The following is a 15,936-nucleotide window of genomic DNA, read 5'->3' as shown; positions in this document are numbered from 1 at the left end:
TGATAAGTCTATACATATCTATCTAGACGAGTAATCCACAAAAACACCATAAAAGTTTCCCAAAACTCAAACATTTAATGTAGCAATCGATTCAAATTATTATGTTATCAGTAAAATTCCGAAATCGTATAGTCTTTCCCGGCTACAGGATTAGAAGAGTTTTTCCGCACTCATGACCCAACCACAGATATTTCATTTAGAAGAACTCAAACGTAATGTATTAATTTTTTGAACAAAAAAAATTTTTTTTTAATGACTATAATACGTAAATGATAATAACTGAGTTGGTTTACTTGAGCCAGTATTAAGTAATTCGATTGTTTATAAAATAAATTTTGTAATACTTATTAAAAACATCTGTCAAAATTCAATACAAAACGTATTTGGAAAAGTAATTTAATTATGTACAATGTCGCAAGGTGCAACCAACAAAAGGTACTTAAGAAATAATTTTTTATTTACCAATTTTAAGTTTATTCGTTGGTTGCTTTTGAGTAAATCAAATTCAAAATCGTGGTTTTTTGGTTTTTAAGTTTCTAGAAAAACTAAAAAAACAAAAAATTGCTTAAAAAATGTATAGGACTAATTCATTTAATGATAAAAAGAAAAAAGGGAGCGATAATTTTTTTCTTTTTTCATGACCAGCTAAAATGTGTTATTCATTTTAAACCATTTTGCTTTTTTGTTGGTTTTTTTGATGCTGCTTATTTATATTATTCTTTTATTCTTTCAGATATAATAAGTTAATTTGTGAAAGTAACACATTAAATTTATTTAATAAGGGTATTTATTCCTTTCATTAGGTCAGTTTAAGACGGAAATGACATTTAATAAAATAAAATCGTAATTAGTTTTTTTTAAGCGTATGCACGAACTTAAAATTATTGTACTAACTTTATATAATTGATTTGTAATTTACCACTTATGTTCTGATAATTGTACTGAAATGTACTGAAATGATATTAGCATAGATCCATAAAGTCGCAATTTGAGACTTGCTCTTTTTTAATAAAGGCACCGTAATTAATGCTTTTTTCACCCAAAAATGATTATCTTCTCTGCCTCCAAATAAATTAAAAATTAACCAGAAATGAATAAGATATTACTTTCTTTATAATACTAACTTGTAACTCTTTTTTGATATAAACATACAGACTGAAGTTGAAGTAAAAGCAACCAAGTAGAGATGCTACGGTAATGTACGGTAGAGAAATTTCCAAAAAACTGTATGCAATTATGATCGCCCAAAAATATATCAATAAAAAGTGTAGATATAATAGTAGAAATAATGATGTATGTGTATTACTTAGTTGTGAAATTAAAGTTTTGCAAAGTATTGAAAGGTTTTGTCACATCACAGAAGTCGTGAACCATTAGACGTGGTTGTCACATCCTAATATTTGTGCATTTTCTCTTTTGTATTTGCCGATATCGAAAATGTACACTTTTGATATAATTATGATTAAAATATATGATTTTATTGATATTAAATTGTTTTTTGTATAAATTTTAATTTTTCTTTTCTTCTGTTTTCAGCGCATTTTAAAAAGTGACTTTGATGGCGGATAATTTACATTTGTTTCGGTAAGTCTGAAATAAAATAAAACCAAACCTCATATTTGTGATATATGGTAATAGAAATATATCACAATTTACCTGATTTAGTAAATATTAAATTAAAAATTTGAAGAAACCCCTAATATAAAATAAGCTCGCACCGTATGTTTCCGGCTAAGAGCACTCTCGATTAAATTATCTTCCAAACAAACAAAAAAAACAAAATCGGTTCATCCGTTTAGGATCTTCAATACCACAGGCAGACACATGGATACACAGATACACAGGCACATTGAATTTAGAATATTTTTTTCCGGAATAAATTTAAGAAATATTAAACTTACTACATTATTCTTAGGAAAGTATTTTGATATTACTTGGAATTTGATATTAATGGAAATCGATCTCGGTTTGACATCACCAGCTGTAGCGTAAATTTGCTGAGAATATTGGTAAAAGCACCACTTCCAAGTTTCGTAAGCCCATAAAAACACCAATTTTGAAATTTCTTATATAACATACAAAATGAACCTTTTCATTGTATTATTGGTTATTTCATTATATTGGTTTCATTGTATTATTGGTTATGCTAACTTTATTGACATTTGTTATCACACATATAACAAAAAACACACGTGTTAGTGTGTAGGATAATTATTTACTTTCATATTATTACCGTTGGTCTACTTTTAAGCTGCTAAAAAACAAAGTCTTACTTTGTACGTTTTTAAATCATATATTTCACTTACCATACTTAAAAAACATGACTCACAATCAGTCTCAGGTCAGGTCAAATAAACACAATAAAACACATATGTATATTATATTATTTGTATATAATTGGTTAAAAATTTTATAATAGTAATGATATAAACTTTCTATTGTATTTAATTTTTTGATAATTTATTTCTTCTAAACAAAAATATTTATTCCCTTAATTAAATTATATAAGTTAACAAAATAAGATTACTATAATTGTGCAATTAAATGCTATACATATACAAATTTTTACACAACGTGAGAATTTGGAATAAAAATTTTTAATTTATTGTTATTATTATAATTCTTTATTTTTTTAATTGTGAAAGTGAAAATAAAATAATTAAATCTGGTGTATACCAAATTATTTAAAAAGAATGTATACGTAAGCGCAATGGTGATAACGGTTATCAAAATTTTAAATAACCAATTCCATTCGCGGTGTGCATAGGGTAGCGGGGTCGATTCCCACCGTCGCAACAAAATTAATTTAATTAATAGTTGTGATGGACTGGTGTAGTGCATGGTATATGCATGAAGGAGGTGCAAAGTCAATGACTGCCATTAACAAACATAGCGAAAAAGGAAAAACTTTATGTCCATTAACGTGAAACTCAAGCCAATTAACGTGAAGAAGCCCAAATTTTTTTTGTTATCAAATCTGTCTTAATCTACCTTTCAGAGCGTAGAAGGGATTAACGAAGATTTTGTGTCCTGAAAGGTCCATAAATAATCGTTATTGTTTGTGTATAAAAACTGATATTATGGTGGGAGCGCAAAGAACACATAATGAATATATTAAATTGTTAAAATGCCATACTTCCTTGCGCTCCCACCATAAAACATAGGTTTGACACAAATTAAAATAAATTGTTTAAACCATGTATATGAAATATACAATGGTATACTAAGTTTAATCCCAAGTTTGTAACGCTTAAAAATATTGATACTATGAACAAAATTTTGGTATAGGTGTTCATAAAATCACCTAATTAGTCCATTTCCGGTTGTCTGTCTGTCCGTCTGTCATCACGATTACTCGAAAACGAAAAGAGTTATCAAGCTGAAATTTGTATAGCGGGCTAAGGACGTAAAAAGTGAGATCGAGTTCGTAAATGAGCAGGATCTTGGGTCTGTAGGATCCATCTTGTAAGCCGTTAGAGATAGAACAAAAGTTTAAATGTAAAAATGCGCAAATTAAATAGTATGTATTATATGGGAATATCAGTTATGTATGTGTGACATGTATGTATTTGTAATGTGACAGTGTAATCAACACTTTCTATACATGGTATTTCAATAATTAACTCAGTCAATTGTTTGTTTTAACTTGTTAAAATTAATTTCATAGTTTGTACCAATCTCAATATCCGCTCGCTAAAATGAAATATTATAATCAGTATGGTCACTTGAAATAGCACAATAACTGTTAAACAAAACCAAAGAATTTTGTAGATATGCCTACATAAAGTTACAATTTATTATAAAAATTTTCAATAATGAAAGTTTCAAAGTCAAAAATTTGTTAGTGTTCAGCTAACAAAGAAATAAGTATATACTTGGCTTGTGTGAAAATTTTAATTACACGTTTTTATGTTATTGATTGGTGAAATTTGTATAATAAATCATCTTTTTTTTTTCTTAAAAACAATAACATTTCTCTAAATGATTATCTTTTTTACCATCTTTTTAAGTTAATAATTTGTGTTATTAAAAATAAAATCAATAGCAATTTATCAAAATGTGGTATGAAGGTCAAAAAAGAAGGTTATTTCATTTCATATGTGAGTATGTATATTATTTACCTATTTACTTTCTCTATTTATTTATAAATAATATCTATATAGATGTAATTACTTAATTAATATATATTATTAATTATTATTAAAAAAAAAAAAGGTTATTTAGATCAGTTATTAATTTTTTTTTTTGCTACATATAATAACAATAATTATTTCAATTACCTATATATTGGAATGTATCTTAAGGTCATCTTTAATAAATATTTTCAAAAACTTCATTCGAAAAGTGGAAAATTGCAAATATGTGGTAATAGATTAAGCCATCTTTATTAGGGGCTATGGGCTATATTCAAATGGTACAAAGGAAACAAATTTGAAAACAACTAAAATTATGAGTTACTAAATAAATATTATTTCGTATTTCAACTTCAGTTGGTAAAGAGCTAGCACGCAAGAGGTCGTGAGTTCAAACCCCGTTGATATATTTCTTCGTTTCAAGTACTGAAGTAAACAAATGATGAAATTTATTTAATTTTAATATTGTTTATTGCTCGAAGGAATTCATTAGAAAATAATGAAAAGATTACTCTTTATCGGTTTCTAATTTTTATTTACTTTCAAATAATAAATACTTTAGACAAATATTGTTTTTATATCCTATATACGAAATATATCAAAGTATATTAAGTTTAGTACTAAGTTTGTAATGATTAGAAATATTGATACTATAAACAAAACTTTGAAAAAATCGACCTCTTTGAAAAATCGAGAAAAACGAAAAAAAATTTTTGTTTCGCAATATTTGGATAAATTTTAGTCCGTATCTCAAAAACAAATCGATCAGTCAACAAATGCACCCGATTTTTGTAATTTTTGGGTCAAAATTACCTTATATACTGAGTTTTATCGATATTGAAGATTAAAAAAATTTTTCGATTTTTGAGAAAATCGGGAAAAAAATTTTGTTTTTTGAATTTGATGAAACTTGGTGGATGGGGTAATTTTGACCCAAAAAGTATAAAAATCAGGTTAATTTAATGATTGGATGCTGAGTTTTTGAGATATCGCAATATTTGGATCGATTTTAGTCCGTATCTCAAAAACTATTCGATCAGTCAACAAATGCACCCGATTTTTGTAATTTTTGGGTCAAAATTACCTTATATACTGAGTTTTATCGATATTGGAGATTAAAAAATTTTTCAATTTTTTGCAATTTTTTTAAGGGTACCCCTTTCAAAGGGTACCCCTTTGAAAAAATCAAAAAAACGCAAACAAATTTTTGGTTTAGAATTTGATGAAACTCGGTGGATGGGGTAATTTTGACCCAAAAAGTATAAAAATCAGGTTAATTTAATGATTGGATGCTGAGTTTTTAAGATATCGCAATATTTGGATCGATTTTAGTCCGTATCTCAAAAACTATTCGATCAGTCAACAAATGCACCCGATTTTTTAATTTTTGGGTCAAAATTACCTTATATACTGAGTTTTATCGATATTGGAGATTAAAAAATTTTTCAATTTTTTGCAATTTTTTTAAGGGTACCCCTTTCAAAGGGTACCCCTTTGAAAAAATCAAAAAAACGCAAACAAATTTTTGGTTTAGAATTTGATGAAACTCGGTGGATGGGGTAATTTTGACCCAAAAAGTATAAAAATCAGGTTAATTTAATGATTGGATGCTGAGTTTTTAAGATATCGCAATATTTGGATCGATTTTAGTCCGTATCTCAAAAACTATTCGATCAGTCAACAAATGCACCCGATTTTTTAATTTTTGGGTCAAAATTACCTTATTTACTGAGTTTTATCGATATTGGAGATTAAAAAATTTTTCGATTTTTGAGAAAATCGGGAAAAAAATTTTGTTTTGGAATTTGATGAAACTCGGTGGATGGGGTAATTTTGACCCAAAAAGTATAAAAATCAGGTTAATTTAATGATTGGATGCTGAGTTTTTAAGATATCGCAATATTTGGATCGATTTTAGTCCGTATCTCAAAAACTATTCGATCAGTCAACAAATGCACCCGATTTTTGTAATTTTTGGGTCAAAATTACCTTATTTACTGAGTTTTATCGATATTGGAGATTAAAAAATTTTTCGATTTTTGAGAAAATCGGGAAAAAAATTTTGTTTTGGAATTTGATGAAACTCGGTGGATGGGGTAATTTTGACCCAAAAAGTATAAAAATCAGGTTAATTTAATGATTGGATGCTGAGTTTTTGAGATATCGCAATATTTGGATCGATTTTAGTCCGTATCTCAAAAACTATTCGATCAGTCAACAAATGCACCCGATTTTTGTAATTTTTGGGTCAAAATTACCTTATATACTGAGTTTTATCGATATTGGAGATTAAAAAAATTTTTTGATTTTTTGCAATTTTTTTAAGGGGTACCCCTTGGAAAAAATCGAGAAAAACGCAAAAAAAATTTTGTTTTGGAATTTGATGAAACTCAGTGGAACTCAGTGGATGGGGTAATTTTGATCCAAAAAGAATACAAATCAGGTTAATTTAATGTTTGGACCTATAGAAAGTTATCATGTTAGCGAGTATCATGGGCAAATCTATAAAATTGTGAACTAAAAGGAGGATAAGTGAACACCATAACGTGATAGCCTTTGTTTTAAGAAGGAGAAATTGCCCAGCAAAGCGGTCGGGTATCTGTTAGTATTTATATACGTCAAACCATGAACTTACAGTTTTATTGTCACATCATAACAATCTAAATAATATTTGTATTAATCCAAATAATCAATATGTAATAAAATTTGCATACACCTTACGCAAAGAACAAAACAACAGATAAATCAAATTTCAAATTCCAACCTTGATTAAATTGAGTTTTATTTGGAATGCTTGTTGAAGGTTTTTACTTTCAACAACTGCAACGGATTGAATTAAATCATTATAATAATTTTATAAAATATTTATTTGTAGTTATATTTTTTTACAAAATTTTTATCGATTTTATAAAGAGGATGTACAAATTTATTATATTTAGTAAAATTACATAATTTCGATGTATATTATATAATTATTTTAGTTTAATTTTTCTGCACCATTAAAAATGATTGGTTAATATTAAAATTTAATTACTGAATTAATTAATTATACAAATTTTTTCTTGTAATACAAATCGAATTCCGTTGATTTGGCATGAATTAGTTAGTCTCATGCTTAGATCATATATTTTAAATAGATAAGCCCAGTGTATACCAAGTATGTCTATTTTGGCGTCACAGAGTAGATTAACAAAGATGAAAATACAATATTCAAACAACTAACAGAGAAAACACCATTTTGGAGGCCTGGTATTCAATGCGCATGATCGTATGACCGGAATCAGCTGCTTCAATTTAGTGTTTATATTTCACATTCACATGTGCTTAAAATAAATAAATAAAATTTATTTTGTTTTAACGTTCAAACAAGTAATATTGTTAAATAATTTTGTTTAAATTCTATGAAAAAAAATTTTTTTAATGGTAAAATGGTAATTTGTTCAAAATATACTGTTTTAACTTTATTTAAGTGGTATAATCTTATTTTAAATACGCGCCAGGATATTATATTGTATATTAAGACATGGGTATTATGACCAGGCCTCGGCATTTATTATCCTTGTCAATCTACTTTGAGACGTGGTTCTCACTCTGTTGACAATTCCAGTAGTGAATTTTCTCATGCAAGGTCTCATGCATGTTTCGCAGATGAAAGCCTTGTCATAAATAGCTCTTTGATTTGAAACTTCGAAGATTTTATTACTGAAACAACAGGCTATAATCAGGCAAAGGTTTTTCTACTTTTATCAACCCAAAATCAATGTTTTCCTTTTTTTAACACAGTTTTATTATCATTTTTAATACTTATCACTCGTTTTTGTGTGTTTGATAGATCGGAAACTGTGACCACTATAGTCTCAGTGTGTCCCAGCTCAGGATAGCCACTCTTAGCTAACTAAGCTTATGTAAACCATACACAAATTCATAACAACAGCAGAGAAAAGTATCACCTACCTATACTCAATATCATAACGAAATTCGAAAATACAACAAGAAATACAAATTTAAATGGTGGAGGTCATGGGAAAACATATTTCGTTAGCGTGAGACATGATTTTTAGTTTTTTTTTTTAATGTGGGTAGTTTGAAAAACTAAGAAAACATACTTTCTTAACATGAAGACAACAAGTGAAAACAAACAACTGACTAAGTTAATTGTTGAGGTACCATGTATAGACAATGTTAAAGACTCTTATGACATTACACATACTTTCATGTCACACATACATAACTGATATTCCTATATAATACATACCATACAATTTGCGGCTAATTTGCACCCTCACGGGTAAAAAGTGATGTTCACGAAAAAATGTTTCAAACAAAAGGTGTTTATTTTTTTATAAGGAACATTTTTTACATTTAATCTTTTGTGTTATCTCTAACGGCTTACAAAATGGATCCTACGGACCCAAGACCCAATTGAACCATGTTGCTAATTTACAAACTCGACCTCACTTTCTACGTCCTGAGTACGCTGTAAAAAAATTTCAGGACGAGAGTACAATCGAAAGTGGACTAATTAGGTGATTTTATGAACATCTATACCAAAATTTTGTTGGTAGCATCAATATTTTTAAGCGTTACAAACTTAGGACTAAACTTAGTATACCGTAGTATTTCATGTACATGGTATAATAAGTGTCTCCTTCAATGTTCATAACAAGGTTGTCAAAAATATTTTATACTATAACATATTTTCGCTGAAAACTAAACTCAATCAAACTAGCTAGACACCATTGTATTGAATCCGCTTTGCTCTTTACTTATAATAAATCATCACGTATCTGTATTGTTTAATGCATAGCACGTATTCCCGTTATTCCTTTCTTATTTAAGGACATAAAATCTTCAAACTGTAAACGAATCACTTATTTGTTGAAATGTTTAGACATTTTATGTTCTTATGAACATAACTAGAAGTACCTATCCGCAGTAGAAAGAACAAAAAAAGATATATTGACCGTTATTACGTTGATGATTTGTTAGGTTATTAAGTAAAACTACAACAGTTTTACTTGCTTCTTGTTTTCATACATTGTTGTAACATCAAAAGTACCGTGGTGTTTTTTTTGTATACATTACTGGCTGTACCCCAGCACACTTCGATGTGGGGCCATTATGGTTGCATGGAAATAGATGAGAAGTATCTAGTAAATTTTATGACATTGGATAAGCTTTGTTAAGCTGCCCTTTTATTTGGTATCAGGCTTGGGTATATTTGAAACTATTCGATCATTCTAATATAATATCTGTGATCACATACTTGATTTATCAAAATTGGTTAAAATTTGGATGTGATAGAGCAAAATTAAAGTTTATGGATTATGATGCCGTCATAAAGTTAAAAAATTCGATTTTCTTGATAACACAGGCAATTTTGATCCGATCTTATTGGAATTTTTTTTGAAAACCACTAATTTCGGGTCATTCTTTTCAGCTGTAATGTCAATTTTTCGCTAGCTAACACTTATGTGCTTAATTCCGGGACCATGACTCCACATTCTTGAAAACTATTAGAGATAGGTTAATTTTGATCTTAAATTAGAAAATTATGACCCAAATTTAGTAGAGTTACATACTTCGTTTATCAAAATTGGATAAAATTTGGATGTGATAGAGCAAAATTAAATTTTTTGGATTCTGATGCCGTCATAAAGTTAAAAAATTCGATTTTCTTGATAACACAGGCAATTTTGATCCGATCTTATTGGAATTTTTTTTGAAAACCACTAATTTTGGGTCATTCTTTTCAGCTGTGATGCCAATTTTTCGCTAGCTAACACTTATGTGCTTAATTCCGGGACCAGATGTCCACTTTCTTAAAACCTATTAGAGCTAGGTTAATTTTGATGACAACTTTGAAAAGTATGACTCTAATTTAGTAGGATTACATACTTGGTTTATCAAAATTGGATAAATTTTGGATGTGATAGAACAAGAATAAATTTTTTGGATTCTGATGACGTCATAAAGTTAAAAAAATTCTTTTTCCTTGATAACAAGGCATTTTTGATCCGATTTTATTGGAATTTTTTTTGAAAACCACTAATTTTGGGTTATTCTTTTCAGCTGTAATGTCAATTTTTCGCTAGCTAACACTTATGTGCTTAATTCCGGGACCATGACTCCACATTCTTGTAACCTATTAGAGCTAGGTTAATTTTGATGACAACTTTGAAAAGTATGACTCTAATTTAGTAGGATTACATACTTGGTTTATCAACATTGGTTAAAATTTGGCTGTGTAGATTCTGTTAATATAAAATGAAGGTAAAATTAAATCTGTTGCCAGATATATAACAAAAAAAAAAGCAACGGTTTAATTAATTTTTTTTTTCAAATGTAATATAAATCAATTTCATATACCACCTTAACCACATAAGTAATCAGGAAATAGTAATCGGTAATATTGTATGCCATTTTTATTGTTATTATTGTATAATGGTTAATAATCAATCATTAGTTGGTAACAATTGTATGATCCACAATACTAACTGGCTATCGTATATTATTGTCTAACAAGTCTAACAAATGTGTGTATAGTTCAAATATTTTAACGACGAATTTTTACTTCCCAGCAGAATTTCATTAAAAAAAATTCGATATTACAAAATCAATGGCATATATTCATGTCACGCATCAGAGTTTTCGATAACATTTGATGTATAATTTATAAAATTTTCTTATTAAGATTTTTGTGAATAGAGGCCTTCTAATAATAGCATTGAAGGGTCACAAGGGTCATACGTACCATCTGATTTACGTGATTTATCATTTGATTTACTATTCAAAACCGTCTATTCACTGAATGTGGCGGATTTATATTAATTCTTAGGGCAAAGCCTAAGGCTGCGCAGATTCGTTTGTTTTTTGTAGCAGAGTTAAAAATATAGCCTGATGTATTGAAAAAGACATTTGATTTATATAATTATAAACGACTTGTAATAATATATCCTAGTTCGATGTCGATGGACTTTTTTATAAACAATATTATATTTACCAAAAACAACAATGATACAAATAAAATAATGGCAATACAAATAGTAAAGGTAAAAATAAATAAAACACACCTTGTAATCATAAAATAAAAAAACACGTTTACTTTAAAACCAGTCGTATTAAAAGTCGCGTCATTCATGTGTATTGCCAATACACATTTATAACAATCATCATAACCAAGCTATCTACAGATTGATTTGTGAAACCTTATCACTAAATTTTTTGGTTGGAAACTCTAACTTTTTTGAAAATGAAGTTTTGACCATGATACTCGCTGACATTGCAACTTTCTATAAGTCCAATCATTAAATTAACCTGATATTTATACTTTTTGGATCCAAATAACCCGTCCCCTGAGTTTCGTCGAATTCCAAAACAAAAATTTTTCGCGATTTTTTCAAGTACCCTCTTAAAAAAATTGCAAAAAATCGAGAAATTTTTTTTACTCCAATTTCGATAAAACTTACTATATAAGGTAATTTTGAGTACAAAAATCGGTTGCATTTGCTGACTGGTAGAATAGTTTTTGAGATATGGACTAAAATCGATACAAATATTGCGATATCTCAGAAATTCTGCATCCGATCATTAAATTAACATGATTTTTATACTTTTTGGATCAAAATTACCCTATTTACCGAGTTTCATCAAATTCCAAAACACAAATTTGTTTGCGTTTTTCTCGATTTTTTCAAAGGGGTACGTACCCTCTTAAAAAAATTGCAAAAAATCGTAAAAATTTTTGTATCTCTAATTTCGACAAAACTCAGTATATAAGGTAATTTTGACCCAATCGGGTTCATTTGTTGACTGGTCAAATAGTTTTTTAATACGAACTAAAATCTATCAATATAAATTTGATTATAATCATTTTTTTTAAAGCTAGCATTATTACGTCTAGAATTAATATTAAAATTTTAAATCAACTTGTCTGTCTATATAGATAATGTCTATACATATTAGGTGTACTCTGCAGTTATTCAGACACTAATACCAATTGTAGAACGGCGAAAGTAACTGTTTGTAAAACTTTGAAGAAGTTATATATTAACTTGTTGTAAATGTTAAGGATATATTTTTTTATTTATACATATCATATTGTCAGTAAAAAATTATTATAATTATATTAAGTGAATTAATTGACAAACAAGGCTATTTAACATATTCACAATGTTATGATATTTTAATAAATGTTTGCTAATCGCTTACAAATAGAAAATCAATTTTATAGTTTGAAATTATATTATGCGATTTTGTTTCCACGTTAGACATAATAGAGATTTGGGTTTATTAAAGAAGACCCTCGATCAATAACAATATCAGTTAAAGTAGTTAATTGGCACTCAGAAAAGAGGATGCATATAGGAGAAACTTGAGTATAAAGTATAGATTGGCCTATAATGATCTCCCTAAGAAAAAATGTAATTTATAGCCAAGCAATTCGATATATTTACAACGTCGAAATATTTTTGATTTCTTTAATCAAGTGTTACAATATTGGCATGTCAATTTCTTTTGATTTCTTCCAATTTTTAGAACTATTCAATATTTCTCAAATGGGACGTTTTGACCGACCTTGTGGGAATAGTAGGCAAAATGATTCCATCGCATTTTTTACCAAACAGTTCACATAAAATATTAACATTATTTTACATTGGATCAACGATTAGTATGAAAACAAAAATCACTGGTAAAATCAACTAAATTATCACATTCAAGATCCGCCAAATGATGGTCGATCACTTTATCTATTACAATTTGACACACAAAAAAGGGATCATTTTAACGCATATAAAGGGTATCATTTTACCTGTAACGACATATTTGAATATCGCCATAAAAACTGACCGTAAAACTAACACGCTTATCAAAATGTATTATAATATTATTAAAAAATCAACAGAAGCCAACAGTAAAACAACCAGCCGGCAAAAACTAACATAAAAAAAGAATTTTACGTTGAAATTTGCAATATCATAGATCATAAGCAATAAAATTAATATTTTTGCTATAAAACACAAATTAGCTTATATATCGCCATAAGTCTTAGTTGAACGATTAATCGATAAGTGTACTAGATGGCTTTAATGGCTCACTTAAAATAACGAGGGATCATTTTACTCTGAAGGATTATTATATACCACGTTTCCCTACATTAAGATATTGTACCAGGGAACCAACTTCATGTACCATGGCTCACATGTTGTTATGAATATTCGTTCTCTTAAGAAATACATGGTGTAACAGTGCTATTAATTTGATTCTAGATACTAAACTTTCCTCTACTATATCAAATTACGGAAGTGCTTTGTTCTAAACTTTGTTCAAATCTCTAATGTTGAATACAAAGACTTGTACTGACACTAAAATTGCATTCAAATAAATTGTTATAAATCAAACCCAATACTAACCAAAAGAATATTTGTCATCTGTTTGCGGCATATTTTATACAGGGTGGGTACATTTGATACACATCTTTCTCAATAAATATATAAAAAAAATCAAGTAGAATTAAATTATTTATAAATTCAATCACGTTTTTCAAATCTGAAATATGAAAAGTACAAAAAAAATAGTATGAATTGAAATTATAGACATTATGATGCAACTAAGCTGCTAAAAAAATACAAAAATTCCAATATTAACGTAGGTGTAACTACTCGAAAGGAAAGTTAATAATAATATCGTGATGATTTAACAAATAATTACCCATGTAGTATAGTTATTATTACCATACCTACCTATCGATGGTAAACATAAATTGCGCGAATTACGACTATCTGTTTTTTAATTTATCTTTTTCGAATACGGGTTATATGGTCTCTTTCGATGCATTATATTGTTCTCTATAGGCTTAAGTTTTTACTTTTGGAGAAATCTCAACGAAATCGAGTCTAAGAATTTTTTTAAAGCGAAAATACTCTAAAAGACAAACTGAAACAATGTAAAGTTATAAAAGTTTTTTTTTACTTTTATTGATCAGGCGACATCAGTGTAGTCCACGATGTACTCTCAATGTAGTCCACGGCAAAAAGGTTTCAATACTCTGTTCTCTAAAAATTCTTATCCTTGATAAATTAGTGAAAATGGAAATTTCCCAAAAAAAGAAAGTTTTTGATTCAATTTGATCTGCTCGATATTATTCGATGTGCTTTATATTACTTCAAAGGAATCTTTACTAATTTCTTAATTCCACCACATCACGCCGATCGCGAGATTAGTTTTCTATTTTAAAGGACCGTTTATTCCAAAATGCATGGTTATGGACGTAGAAGATCTATCTAGCTAAAAAGATAATTACCGCTCTGTAGTTTACCAAGTTCAACCTAGAATTCATTGGTAGAAATTACAAAATTGAAGACGTCTTAAAATTTTTATGACAATTATATTTTAAAACAAAATTATATTAAAAATATTAATTTTAATCAATTAAAATAGTTGATAATAATAGGTTTCATTATAATTAATATTTGCTAGAGGGGAGGCATTCGCAAGCGAACTAATATTAGACATTCTAGAAGTCAAAAAAAATAAAAATAATATGTGGTTTAACCTCCGTTTCTCTGACATATGCGCCTATAGCAGAAGCCACCCACATCATTATTTGTTAATCTTTATTTATTAAACTACAATCATATATATATAGAATTACATTTTGATGTGGGTGGAGTCGGTTACTTCGTTCTTATCCAAGCGACAATTGTGATCAATTCTACCGCCCCATTAATTAATAATAGCTCACACTGCCGCTGCCTGGATTTGAACCCGTCAAAGTGTTACGCATTAGACCGCTCGACCACTTAGGCTCTTTAGAAGTCAAAAAATGTTGAGTTTGATTATCATAAAATTCATGTAATTTACCTACTCTCATAAATCGATCGCAGTAGGAACTTTAAGGTGGAGTCTTAATACAAAATAGTCTACATTTTATTTATAACAATAATATGATCAATATTAAAATAAATAAAGTTTATATTTTAGCATTTCCTTATTGTTATTGTAACTCAATAATATAGATTGGACATTTGATAAAATCTTATGTAAATATCGGTGAACGAATCGTGTTTAAAAAAATTTTGTTCAAATTATAATATGAAGGACTTTTATAAAAATCACTTACAAAATGGTTAAAAGTCACTGGAATAGTTAAAAACTAAGTGACACTCTCAGTATAAAAATCAGGTTAATTTAATGATTGGATGCAGAGTTTCTGAGATATCGCAATATTTGGATCGATTTTAGTCCCTATCTCAAAAACTATTCGACCAGTCAATAAATGCACCCGATTTTTGTACTTTTTGGATCAAAATTACCTTATAGACTGAGTTTTATGAAAATTGAAGATTAAAAAAATTTTGTGATTTTTTGCAATTTGTTTAAGGAGTACCCCTTTGAAAAAATCGAGAAAAACGGGAAAAAAATTTTCATTTTCAAAAAAATTAAGCGACACAATTATTTTAACACCGAAAATCTTAGTAATATATCAATATCAATATCAATATACCAAAATTTTGTTTCTACGATCAATATTTTTAATCGTTACATATTAAAACTGGAAACTAGGAATGGGGAACATGAACATACATTTAACATGAAAAATGAAAAATCTTTTTTTTTATGTACCTACAGCAATTAATATTGAAAAAAAATCTTAAAAAAAATACGTTTTAATTATTTAATCATGGTTTTCCACAACGATAAATTAAAATTTTACAAACTTAGTGTTGTATTTTATAATTGAAAGTTTTCAACTGATTATTTCCTTATAAGTATATTTGATGTATGTTTTTTAATGGTATTT

General features: G+C 28.1%; 1 protein-coding gene across 1 annotated transcript in view; it reads left to right on the top strand.

The window, feature by feature from the left end:
• Nucleotides 1–1,559: 1,559 nt before the first annotated feature.
• The window catches only part of LOC123295534 (atrial natriuretic peptide-converting enzyme), a 41,607-nt gene continuing 27,230 nt past the window's right edge, over nucleotides 1,560–15,936 (top strand). The window contains exon 1 of the mRNA XM_044876917.1: nucleotides 1,560–1,584. The gene's annotated coding sequence lies outside the window, so the exon portion shown is untranslated. The remainder of the gene's footprint in view (nucleotides 1,585–15,936) is intronic.

The sequence above is a fragment of the Chrysoperla carnea genome, chromosome 3, assembly GCF_905475395.1.
Source record: "Chrysoperla carnea chromosome 3, inChrCarn1.1, whole genome shotgun sequence".
Lineage (NCBI taxonomy): Eukaryota > Metazoa > Arthropoda > Insecta > Neuroptera > Chrysopidae > Chrysoperla > Chrysoperla carnea.
This window is presented reverse-complemented; position numbering and strand designations above follow the sequence as displayed.